Source organism: Amphiura filiformis, chromosome 3 (genome assembly GCF_039555335.1).
Source record: "Amphiura filiformis chromosome 3, Afil_fr2py, whole genome shotgun sequence".
NCBI classification, from domain to species: Eukaryota; Metazoa; Echinodermata; class Ophiuroidea; order Amphilepidida; family Amphiuridae; genus Amphiura; species Amphiura filiformis.
The window spans coordinates 24,463,075-24,476,531 of record NC_092630.1 but is presented as its reverse complement, the minus strand read 5'-3'; the positions used below and the strand labels follow the sequence as shown (position 1 = coordinate 24,476,531).

The window sequence follows — 13,457 nt, the reverse complement described above, 5'->3', positions numbered from 1 at the left end:
TAGAACGTTATTTTTAATTGTTTTGTTTGATACTTCTTGGTGCTGCCTGTGCTGCACCTGTATCGCGACTTGTTCGCTCATAGCGACAATGACCTAAAATCAAATCGCACACATTGAAACTGTATTTGGACGGATATCCGTAGGGTTGATATTAGAACATATAAATTGAATTACACAACATGCGCTGTTACAATCATGCGTTATTTTCCCTCAGTGGATGTTATGTGTTTCTAATAGTGTTTTAGTACTGTCAGTTAGACGTTTCTTTCTAATGTGTCTGCTCCATAAAGAAATCGTTCATTACTTTGTAAGTATTATTTTCCAGATGTTTATTCTTAGCTTCTCCTACCGGCATTTGCATTCATACGTGTGATTTGAAAGCATGTCTGCTGCAGAATGTCTGCCAATGAAGCCAATGAACCATGGCAAAGCTGGAAATAAATGCCCGTTAACCAGCAGCAAACTTGAGTAAGACAGTTAAAGCATGAAGCTCGCTTCATGGTCAAAGATCACAATGAGCAAATGGGGATACTACGAGGGATCAGCCATCTGTGATGCATCCCAAGCAATGCAAGACCTCTTCCATTGCCTCTTGCTTGAGAAACCATACACCATTGCAGGGCTTGTCCAGTAGGACTTGGCGGCCTAGAAACAGTGGGTGAATATACTTTAATGTAAGAACACCACAAAAGAAAAGAAGAAGCTGAAAATGTGATCGCAATTTGACGGAGAATGATCTTCTTTGTAGCCAAGATATTCAATTGCATGGGTGTAGACCTCTATTCAAATTTTACACTTAAACTGGATTAGCCGGTCCAAAACTATTGATCGATAACGTCTGGGAAAACGGTTTAGCCTATATTTCGAGCCGGTGGATATTATTTCAAATCCGTAGGGTTGGTATTTGTAACGTATCTATATAGTTATCAATACAAGAACTAGAACATTCATTGCACAAATTCAATTACACAACACGCGCTGTTGAATCATGACGTCGTTGGGGTGACATAATCTCCAAAACGTTATATGCGTTCCTTTGTGTGTGCGCTTTGCTACAGTCCTGACTGTATTACTCGAAACACAAAGAAAAACACAAAATGGAGCTGCATGGCTTTGATTTGTGGAGCTACAGGGCTTTTTGCACAATACTTACAATAAGTAGTGTGTAGGTAGAAATACAAGGTGTTGCCGGTATAAGGCATGGCTAGCTAGTCACAAAACAAGTAAAAAATCTAAATAAATCCGAAAAGTGAGTTTTTATCATCACATTAGCGATTATCTTCAATACGGAGCCAGTGCAAAGGGGTGATATGGCAAGACTTTGGTTGTTGGTAAATCAGCCGGGCACATTTGTTTTTGGAGCTTCTGTTATTATGGTATACCATAATATATCCGTAAAAGCGTAAAAGCGTAACTGAGTACATATTATTTTTGTTTTGTAATGTAATTTTACTTAATCGTGTTATACCTTCCCAAATGATTACCTTCAAGTTAAAACCAATTCAAACCCAAACTTCAACCCTGATATGTAACCTGTGTTCACAAGCACGCATGTCGCAAAAACACATTTCACGTTTATGTGCTAGTAGCCTTATATCCGACGGTTCCGACACAGTCTTTATCAGCATGCCTCAATTCCTACAGCAGATTTTTGTTTCATTACCATGATGATCTAATAATACTCCGCAAGTTTAACCCTGACCACCCTCGTCAGTGATGTCTGCGCTCCATAGTTCTACATCAAATTCAGTTAAATTAATACTAAAAATATACGACATTGAAATCAATTCACGTCCTTCAAAGCAAACATTGACTATATGTTTATTCTGGAAATTGGTTCGTGAATCTTAACTGTCACTACAAAAAAAATATGCCTAGCCATGTGCCCTACATATTATCACAATCACAATAGGATAAATTTATATATTAAAATTGTATCAACAGCGACGAATTTACCAGGAGTAACGTAAAACTATGTACATTTACTTTGATATTCTCACTATTTTAGCTTGTTGCCATTTATTTTCATTTGGACACTATGTTGCCGATTATTTCAGAACAAGTTTATGAATATCATTATTGATTGTATCTTGAACACATTATTAAAATGTATTTAGAAACAATACCAGGCAAAGCTGCCACACTGTTACCTTTTTAAAAGACTTGTCTGGTTATGATCAATACATAATTTGATATATATATTCTGATCAATATGATATGCCGTTCTAATGTAGGTATTCAAAATACCTACCAGCATTGTATTGATTGCATAATATGTTACTATGAGAAATAAATGAATTGATGGCAAATGTCTCTAAACAGAAATGAAAGTGGCACAGTTTATTGATAATTTTGTAAAGAAATAATCGACAATTATAAAATACAATAAACCTAGCCATGCGCCATACTTAACAATGATTTAAGAAACAAAAAATGATGCATAACCGTTAAAAATCTTTGCAAATAAAACGATGATACCGGTTTAGAGTATATGGTATGTTTTAAAAACCTTTTGAAAATCAGAAACCCTTAAACGGCTAAACACGTGACATGCATCATTCCACCTCATCAGGTCCGTAATTCTTCTTTTTTCTACTTTGTCGGCATCCTATCCATGGAGCAAGTGCGGTGCAGAAAAGCCAAAAAGTGCTGTACCGTGCAGCTAAACAAATCCAATATTTCAGAGTTAATACTTAATTAGAGGTCCCTCTATGAAAACATGAATTAGGTTATGATTGTGGGGAAGGAGAAGTCTTCAAGAACCTCAAACCAACAGTTACCCTTTAAAAGCTTTCCTTTTGTTTGTTTTAACAGAAATGTACCCATATAACGAATTATATTACCATCATGACCCATTATTCAAAATAATAGGTCGTTATAATGGATCAAGCGCCGTAACACATTCTACGCATAGCATTACACTTGATTACGCGTACAATATTCCCGCGATACGCGCAGTCACTTACGCATACTCGCTCCACCTAAATTTCCATTTCCATTCATTTTTACCAATAATCCACTGTGGATATAATCCACAATATGATAGCCAATGTACTGCAAAGCTAGGAATGATGAAAATGTACCAAGTTTAAATTAAGACCGAAGATGTTTTTATTATTGCTATTACAGTGGTCTATATTTTTGTTATTTCTTTCCAGTATCTAATTAAATCTGAATATAAGCCAACGTTTTGATTGTACAGCAACCAGAAATCAATTGAGCAAGACACTTCATAAAGAATTTGATCAAAAAGCATACTATTTTTCCTTGCCAACAAATTTCTTGAGGGTCTCCGCTGGTTTATCCTTGACAGAAGTTTCACAACCACGTTATTATTTAGATAAAGCATAGAATGACTGTCTCGTTTGCGCTTTTCTTTCAGCATGTTCAGTATCGTCGACAACAACACTTTAAAAATGTCAGAAACTATTTCATTGGCTTGTAATCAGTATTTTATCATTAAACAAATCAACACGTAAAGGCTACTAAGACCATTTTGTGAACAACATACAATCCATATTCACGGACGGCCTCGGCTTCGGTGGTCAAGAATGAAGATACGTCTAACCATGCTAACAAACGCATGCATTAGTTAAATCTATCATTTGAAACATTGTTGCTAGTTAGTGTAACCTCGCGTACCGGTACAACTTTAGGGGCAAATCAATTACTTGAGAAGAAGGAAGAGTGGCGAAAATAGATCACACATTTTGTTTTCTATCAAAATACGAAATAAGGCAGCAACATCGTACACCCCTGGCATCAAATTTCGCGAAGATGGTAACGCAGCATTACTACAACAGGGCATCCACAAGGCCCGATATACTCTGATCTACTGCTTTGAGCGTCTTGAACATTTGCCCAATATAGGTTTTGATCATGATTGAAATCACTTATTATGTCGAATTGGGTCAAGAGGTATGATAATAAATGGAATCTTTTGGGTGCCTATTGGTAACATTAGAAGTAAGCATTGTGGAAAAACCCCAATTGACCAGAATCCATTGCAGGAACGTTTTAATCTTAAGTAGTTGTTAAGTAGAAGATGCAACCTGCTCTAAAATGTCAAATAATGGGAGAAGTGATCGTAAACTGCACATATATGCATCTGTATGTATAAATGGTTATTACGTCTGAAGGGTAAACAGTTTGGATATCCAATGTTTTTATCTAAACTTCCTAACGAGTAATCATTTGTTGATCTTGAGAAAGATGACCTAACTTTAAGTCCAAATTAGTGAGCACATCAGAATTGTTCAATTTTACATTATACTCTTTGTGCTCCAGCTCTTTATCCTGGTCAAATGTGACATCAGAATTGTCATCTTTACTCTTGTCTACATTGGCGATTTTGTCTACATCGGCATGTTAGCACCGTCCTTGTCTTGTCTTTTGGTTAGTGATTCCTTTTTATGTGATGTTTGATTGATTTTTTTGTATAAATGTTATTTGTAACTTTATAATTTCTAGGGGAGGCGATATATCTGGCCTTATTGGCCTTCCAGCCTCTTCCTCCATAATGTGTTGTTTTCTGTAAATTTTTAATTTGATTGTTTTTGTGAATGTCAGTTTTTTATGGAAATAAAATGAATGAATGAATGAATGAATGAATGTTTGTCTACATTATCAGCATGTTTTATTGTACACACAGGTTTTGAAATGCCACTGTCACTTCTTTCAACATACTCTTTGAGCATATTTATGTGGCATAACTGCCTGCTCTTGCGCCTACCAGGAGTCTTGATAATATAATCTACTTCACCCACTTTTGACTCTACTTCACATGGGCCATGATATCTGGCTTGTAATGGGTGTCCTGGAATTGGAAACAGTACTAGAACTTTGTCACCTGGTTTGAACACTCTCTCTTTTGGCATGTTTATCATACCATTGCTTCATTTTGGCCTGACCCTGTTTCAAGTTTTCTTTGGCGATATCAGTTGCTCTGTTAAGCCTATGCTTAAAATTGGAGACATAATCCAATAAATTGATATCTGATTTCTCATTGAGCCCCTTTTCTTTCAACAACTTTAAGGGCCCACGAACTGTGTGTCCAAACACTAACTCAAAAGGACTAAATCCCAAAGTTTCCTGAACAGCTTCCCTAGCAGCAAACAATAACAAGTGTACTCCCTCATCCCAGTCCCTCTGAAATTCCAAACAATATGTCCTGATCATGTTTTTCAACGTTTGATGGAACCGTTCTAGTGCACCTTGTGATTCTGGATGGTAAGCACTTGAGGTATACTGCTCTATACCTAATTGATACATGACCTGCTCATAATGAGGGCCTCATTAGAAACAATTCAATGTTTTTATCTAAACTTCCTAACGAGTAATCATTCATGAACACGCGTTGTTATTTACAGGCACCTGGGTATTCCAAATGTATGATGTAGCTATGGCAACATAAAGAGACTTCTTAAATGGCAATTGTTTGAGATGTTTTTGCCATTGACTTTATAACCCTCCCGATAGAGCCTTGGCCTAGATTACCTCAAATCTAAGTCATTAGAACAGAGGTTACTGACTTCGAACAGATTTGACTTCATATCGTCGTGACTTCTGCATACTGACGAATACCAAATCACTATAAACCGTCCCTCTATAACATATGAAACGGCACCTGTGACTCGCTGATCGCAGGTAGCGACCATGGCAAAGTAGGTTTTGCCCTGCAAGGATCGATAACGTCGATTAGTATTTAAAACGGCATGGCTAATAGTTATGTGGGGTTCATCAGTATGAAAAAACGACGACGATTTTAGAGTTTAAGTATATTGTATGACGAGCCTTACTCTAAAATCTTTTGAACAGATTTGATTTAACTAATGATTGTATGTGACTAAAATTTTAGTATTGCTCTTCATATTAAGACTTCTTTTTCTTTCCAGATTTACACAGCAAGAAATAGCAGAAGAGACATGATATAGAATAAAGAAAACCTCATGAAGTAGTTTTCGGGAAACATAAAGTGAGTAAAATCTGAAAATTCGACCATCATGTAACATGATATAATATTTTATAATGTCATATAATGATCTTTTTGCCCATAACAATAACTATTGTACTTTTGCTACACGCAATCTAACTGGGAATAAGACAATATATAAAAAGTAAAATTGAATTATTGGCAAGAGGCCGAAGTTAATAGGACCTTGTCCATATTAAATTTGATATGAACCGAAACTTGTAGATCGAATAAATTGTATTATTGTCACCACCTTTAGTAAGAAGTTTCTAAGTGCTGTAAAGGGTGGATAACAAATATCAGAACATCAGAATTTAGAGATTTCGAACCTGTTAAAACATGACGAATTATCTTTGGGAAAACCACAGCATTATGTATTCCAACTAGCCTTTGTTGACTATTTTCATACACTTTTTATGATGTCATTATATTTTCATATTTTACTCACTCGAAACAAGCACTTGATTTACTCGTATAAAGTGTGCAAAACATTCCATTTCTTTACAGAGTACATTTATGCTCACAAGGAACCATCTTCTTGCGCTCACGAGCGTCTTATGATTTTTTTATAAAGTGCCCTAAAAATATGTTCATTGTGAAGACCCTTTTTGAAATAGTCAGAACTTGTCCAACATCTGAGATAGGGTAATCCATAGGATAATTAAAGAACAATCAATTACATAAACAATCACTTTTAGCGTTTTCCGTGGCCCCGCAGCTTTTAACGGTAATGTACTGAAATCATCATCCTGTACCAGGATCGAATAGCTTAAGCCAATCCTAGTAGTCCATGAAACATGTCTACAAATAAATTGGCAATACGCTAACAGGGGGTATCAAGTTGCCTTCAACGTTGCAACAGCGGTTTGAATTCAAAGCATTACTTAATGTATTATTCCAATTCAGTGTGAATGTTGTGTACCAGAATCTTTTATGAGGATCAGGGATAATGCCGTGCATATAAAGCCGACCAAATGTCATTTGATGCCTATGCCAGAAGGTAGTAGTCATGTTTGTTTCACGAGAATGGCAAAGCCATCATTTCATAAATGTAAAGTTTCTCTTTATTAAGATTTAATAGTTAATGAAAGCATGCGAGCGAGATGATTGCATATATTGTTTGTAAAATTGTTGGGTTCCTTCTTGGAGATTTATAGGAGAGAAAACTAGTGCAAAGGGTAATGCTCTGTGAGTAGTTGGAAAAAAGCTGACTTCAAGTAAAGTTTTATCGCTGAAACATTCCGAAATTGAACTACACATTTCTGAAGACTTTGCATGAGGGAATATTGTAAACAATACATAATATTTGCAAGGGGATCATTGTTGAATACCGTTTTTTCTTTCAATGATTGATCCCAGTTCCTAAGTTAAATCTTATTTGATTACAACGGATTATGATGTATCTAAGTTCTAGGTAACCTCAAAATGATATTCGATAAGAAATCGAACAGGAAATTTTGTCTGATAATAAATGCATACAATTTAAGTGTCATTATTTTTTTTTCCTTTAATCAAAATGTTTCCCCGGCGTTGAATTCTTGTTGAATTCATTGAAAATTAAACTTTACTTTTTATCAACCTTTTATTGACGTTAATCCAAAGATGCTTTTTGATATTATTCTGCATCAAGAACAAAAATAAAGGCGGAATTTCATATTAAAAGCTAACGAAAATGTTGTTATTTGACCATTTATTATTATTATTATTATTATTATTATTATTATTATTATTATAGCACATTTATAAAGCGCATAAACGTAAAAGACATTATGGACTATTTGTCACTTTATTAAACAAAAACCTTGCTTAAACGATTTAACAAAGTGCATAATAAGGATTTAACAAAGTGCATAATAAGCATTGTTAAGAAGCATTTGTAGACTCTCGTACCTACGTGTGATCATGGAAGAAAGAGATAAGAAGGAACCACAACGAACACATTCACTTTGTCCACTCCCTTTACCGACATTTAATTGACATTGTTATTCATGAGGATTTACTTTGATCAATACCCCGCGTTAAATAGGTGATTGGTATTGTACTCTATTTATTTGCATGTCTTCTGGAGCGTGTCTGAAGGATGATTTGAACTAATGACCTTCCGTGCAAGCACTCTATAGGATTTTCTCTGGTGACGTGATCATCGGTCATTGATGGCCTACATCTTTTTCTTCCATTTCGCCCAATTTTCCCGAACTTTGATGACTTTTTTCTCAGAGTTGGCAGTCTTTGGCACTGAAACGAGTTAGCTAGTTACGATTATACACATATAAACTATTAAATTAAACAGGTTTCATGTACCGGACTCAACCGGAACATTGTGCATTATTTAAGAACATTTTGCATCTATTTTTCATCGAAAAAGTCACCAAAATCTTACCTTATTTGCTAAAGATGAAACTCAGCAAATAAACGGCCGATTTTGATGACCTTGTCGATGTGTTAAAGGACATTTTCTACACAACACGATCAAGAAAACAGTTTGAATGTAGATCCCAAAACAAAGCTACTATACATGTTCAGAGCATCAGTGAAATTCCATAATCTTACTTCTGGGTAGCGTTTGTTTGTTCTTGGATGGGTTTGTTATAGTTTTTTCCAGTAATGATTTCGCCAAGCATCGATCGCGGTAAATGGATCATACATGAAAGTAAGTACCATTGATAGCTTTTCTTTTCATGCGTCAATGGATAAGCGGATTAAAACTTGGCCGATCGAAGTCGTTGTGGTTCCTTCTCATCTCTTTCTTCCATGGTGTGATGTAGTGCTATTCTAATCCGGATTTAATCCGGATTTAGTGATTTCAAGCACCTTAGGCAGGATGTACTGATCTGAATTGTTATGGTCACTAAATTGACTCAGGCCAAAATCACCTGATACCGAGTTCACTCAACACTAAACACGCAAACTTTTCATAACCTTGTTTTGATTTCACAGCAGTGTATGCAATAAACTTAAATTATTCAGTATCCGCAGAAGTATTTCAGAAAAGTCACTTTGATGAACGAAAATGAAAAAGTGTCAAATTCGTCAATTTCAATTACCATTATATGACATTCTTGTGTTTCAGGCTTTCATTTAGAGGGTTGGGAGCCAGAAAGCCTTAACTCACAAAGGATTCTTTTGTGAGTTACGACTGTCTGGCTCTCGACCCTCGATATGTACCTTGCCTAGACTTGGATCATCAGTTCTGAATTACTTTTAAAGCTATTTGCCTATGTCGACATGAAAATCAAATCTAAAGAATATTCAATTTGGGAAACTTGTCGTGACCTATAATTCTCTCAAAGCAATGCACTCGGCATTAATATGGTTATATGATTAAATTTCAAGCTAACATATTGGTGATTTTGCCATTGAAGCATATAGAAAAACAAATTACCGAGTGAAATACCTGATGATATGAGGTAGCATTCGCTATTGACCTAGTAAATGGGAATCATATAGATATAAAAAAAGGTCTTCATCAGTAAGTCGTGCAGAATTACTGTGGCGGAAGAAAGTCAGTAGATAAAATTCAATTTCAGGGAATTAACATCATATCCAATATGTGATTTATACCTACTTATTTGAAAGAAGTAATTTTAATCTCTTCTTTGACTGTAGATGAATTTTTTGAGTTTTTTAATTGAAAATTAAATATTTCATCAATTTTATTGTCGAATCACACACGCACACAAACGCACCCCAACATATATCGAGACACTCAACAGCATGATTTATATTTTCTACTTTAATTGGTGTGTGGTGAAACTATCATGACTACAAACAAATCAAAATGTTGATAATAAAAACCTAGTCATGTGTTATGCCAACTTTCGGAACTAGGGGTTTCAGACATAAATAATACAATGAATTATCCATTCTCAGTGGTACGTATGTTTTTTCGTGAGTGGGTGCGTAAGTGTTTGCCGGCAACCGCGAACGTTTGTATACAAATATACATATGCAATCGACTATAAACAGGATAAAACTGCACTTGAGAGTGCGCCCTCTATTGTTGATACAAAAATCAGTTCCCCGTTAATAGGTTAAAAGCCGAAATTAGGCGCAGAAAATCAGAAAAAAGAAACATGATATGTTAGTAGATACCTACTAACTGAAGCCGATTCAAGTGTGATCTTTTGCTGCTGCACATTCCTGTTTATTCTAAAAAACGTGACAAGTAAATATCCGATAATTATGTTATTCCGATAATTTCCGACTTCCAAATAGCTGCAATATGTAGCTACCAAGTACAATATAATGTGTGTAAATTGCACTTACCCACTTCTGGCACTGAGCAATCGATATATGACATCAGGTGTTTAATTCAGCATTTTTCTTTCAAATGAACCGAAATCAAATTTAGGACAACTTGACGCCATAACAGCATTATTTGACTATTATAATGATTAGGTTGTTAACATATGAGCATAAACAAATTGTGACAATCGCAACGAAAAAAAACCAAGATGTGCTTTATTTATTACAAATTGTGCTTCATTTCAATAGGAATATCAATCGTTTGTAGCAAGCTTTTGTTGACTGTAAATGATTTAAAAACAAAATGTTTCTGTAAAAATGTTTGTAAATATATTGACGCCAATAAGCGAATTTGAAATATGTCAAATAAGGCAAATATTTCACGCATTCTTGTAATGTGTTGCCTTCACTGTGGTTACGACCTGTGCGCGTTTTTAATTTAAGTATTTAGTCACAAGTAAGTCAATTATCGTGCTCTGATTATAGGCTGATATGATTTTAGAATATTGTCTCTTTTGTTTGTTGTTTTTCTTTGAAGCAAATCAATAAATATTTAAGATGTTTCAGGACGCCTCAAAACGGGAATAAAAGAACAAAAGCGTATTTCAGTGGGACGATTATGCTACCTGCGAGGCGCTGCCCGTTGTCATAATGTACGATTATAACGATATATGACCTCAATTCAAATAGATCGGAGACGTCTGGGAAAACGGTTTAGCCTATAATTTTGGTTGGATATTAATTGAAATCTGTATTGATGGCCTTTGTTAAACACAAAAGTGGGGTACCACAATCATCAGTGTACTTCGGTTATATTTATAAATGCGCTTTTATAAATACGCACGTGACCCATGGGCACGACATACCAAGACCAGCAAGCGTGACCAAATCTTCATGCATTGACCACTATACAGAAAGCGATAGGAACTCTGGAGATACATATCATCAAATTTAAGTATTAATTGAACTGCAAAATAGTTACACATTTTGCAATTCCGAATTTGTAATATGTTATCAAAAACAACATTTTGAAAGTATTTGACGACGGGAAATCACATATAATCACAAAGTTGAACAAAATAGACAATTTTGCTGCACAGCAATCTCATGTTGTTCCGCATTTGCATTCAAAGACCACTCGCTATTATATGTAGAAGGTCACTTTGAGACAAAGACCCACATCCGTCGCGCTCATTGACATGGTGCGCGCCCGGGAGCGTGCGTCGACCAGAGCAAGAGGGGGAAGTTGTTGAACCAGGGTGTGCGTAAAACACACTTCTTATTGGTTTGAAATGCTAGAGATAAAACGTAGATTGATGATTTCTTTTCATAACCTTTGTTTTCACTCGAAAACGAGCAATAAAAATATTCATTTACTGGGTATTTCAATAGAACTAGTACATCGTGGTGGGTTAACTATGCTAACTGTAAGGCGATGCTCGCCGTCCTCTTCGACACGCTACTATGTGACCTCAATTCAAATTTCAGAGTGAAACTTACTGCATTAGCCGGTCCGATTGATCGACTACGTCTGGGAAAACGGTTTAGCCTACATTTCGGGCCAGCGGATGTTATTTCAAATCCGTTAGCACGCCACCTTACGCCATGCATAAATTCACCAGGCCCGATTTCCCTAACATAAAAGAATTCAAAAAAGAAAACACACGGTTTCGTCGATGGATTGTCCACTTAACACACACAAGTTAATTTCAGAAATTGAACGACTAGATTACCAAAACTAAACAGTAACCTTTAGTAGCTACATATTCAATTCTATACAGATATTTTACAATCTTTTCAGTCTTTATTTTCACTCAATTTTTAATTTAAAATGAATACTCTGCCTTCTAAAGCAGATCGATTGTGACCCAATTAGGTATCAACACTTATTCTAACAACACTTTTAGAAACTTTTTTACCAAGGCGTACTGCGGTGCGATCCGTAGGGATGAAATTTGTAACATATTTATAGCTGTCAATACAAGAAACCGGAAAATAAACTATATAAATCCAATTACAGAACACGCGCTGTTAAAATCATAAGTGGTGTTCTCTGTATTAATTCTCTTCACGCGGGTGTCGACTGCAGACGACATGTTTCAATTTTTTTTAATTCAAAAATGTCAGAAATGTAAATTTTCATGACCATATTTGGAATCAGTATGAAAAGATGCATTAAAATGAGTAGAAACAAGCCTAGTATTGGTTCAGTAGTTCTTAAGATAGCTCTTGATATTTTGAGAAAATATTTCAAAACTTTGAACTTTCCCCGTTGAAGCGCATGGCTAGCGCGCAGAGCATTAATATACATTTCTCACAAGCTGTTAGTTGGGTGTAAATATTAATGTTTGGTAATGTTGTTTCAGTGCTGCTAGTTATAAGCTATTTTCTACTTGTCTGCTAATTCACTGAAAAAATAATATTGTTTCATTACTTTGTCACGATTATTTTCCAGCACTTAGTTTCTCTTTCCGTCACCTGATACGAGTTTGATAACGAGTGTTATTTGAAAACAAGTATGAGGGAATTAAAAAGAAAAAAGAAAAAAGGTTTATTTTCAGATATGTATTTAATAAATAAAATTAATTCATAGTTAGAATATCTTTTGAATAAGAGTGCTCAATCCCAAGAAGGGACAGCGTGAAACTCAGAGTAACGACTTCTATTCTGGAAGGTCGAAACTAATAAATTACATATATATTTGTAATAGACAAATAGACAATAAGCATTGTCAATCGGTACAAAGTTTGCTGTATCATGAATATGAATTAATCTATATAGTATGTTAGCCTACATACAGGATCCTAGGAAGTCATAGTGATTTGTTTGCGATATGTCAAACCCAAAAGGCATCTGCACATTTAATAAAACAAGTCAAAACAAAAAGTATTTTTAGGTATATAAATATATATATATATAATATAAATAACGGATATACTTGCACTGGTCGGTAAACATTAATCAATGCTTTCACAGTATATCCGTTTACTGTCTACGTCTTCATCAACTCACAACCTCTTCTGTCTCTTACAACAAAACTCGAGGTAGAGTTCTTATTTATTGTCAGATATATTTTTTTAATCTCCAAATGTTTCTTTCTTCACATTCTTTCGTACTCATCTTATCCCTTTCTTTCTTCAGATATTCTGAATTCCTTATCACTAGGATATACAAATCTGTGATCGGTTGAAAAAATCCGCAATCTAACACAGATTTTTCGCGGATTTTTCAACCAGTCACA

General features: G+C 35.2%; 1 protein-coding gene across 3 annotated transcripts in view; it reads left to right on the top strand.

The window, feature by feature from the left end:
* Nucleotides 1-13,457, top strand: part of LOC140148261 (allatostatin-A receptor-like) — a 195,537-nt gene that overhangs the window by 113,935 nt on the left and 68,145 nt on the right. For all 3 annotated transcript variants that reach the window (XM_072170156.1, XM_072170155.1, XM_072170157.1), the window contains exon 4: nt 5,895-5,974. The gene's annotated coding sequence lies outside the window, so the exon portion shown is untranslated. The remainder of the gene's footprint in view (nt 1-5,894; nt 5,975-13,457) is intronic.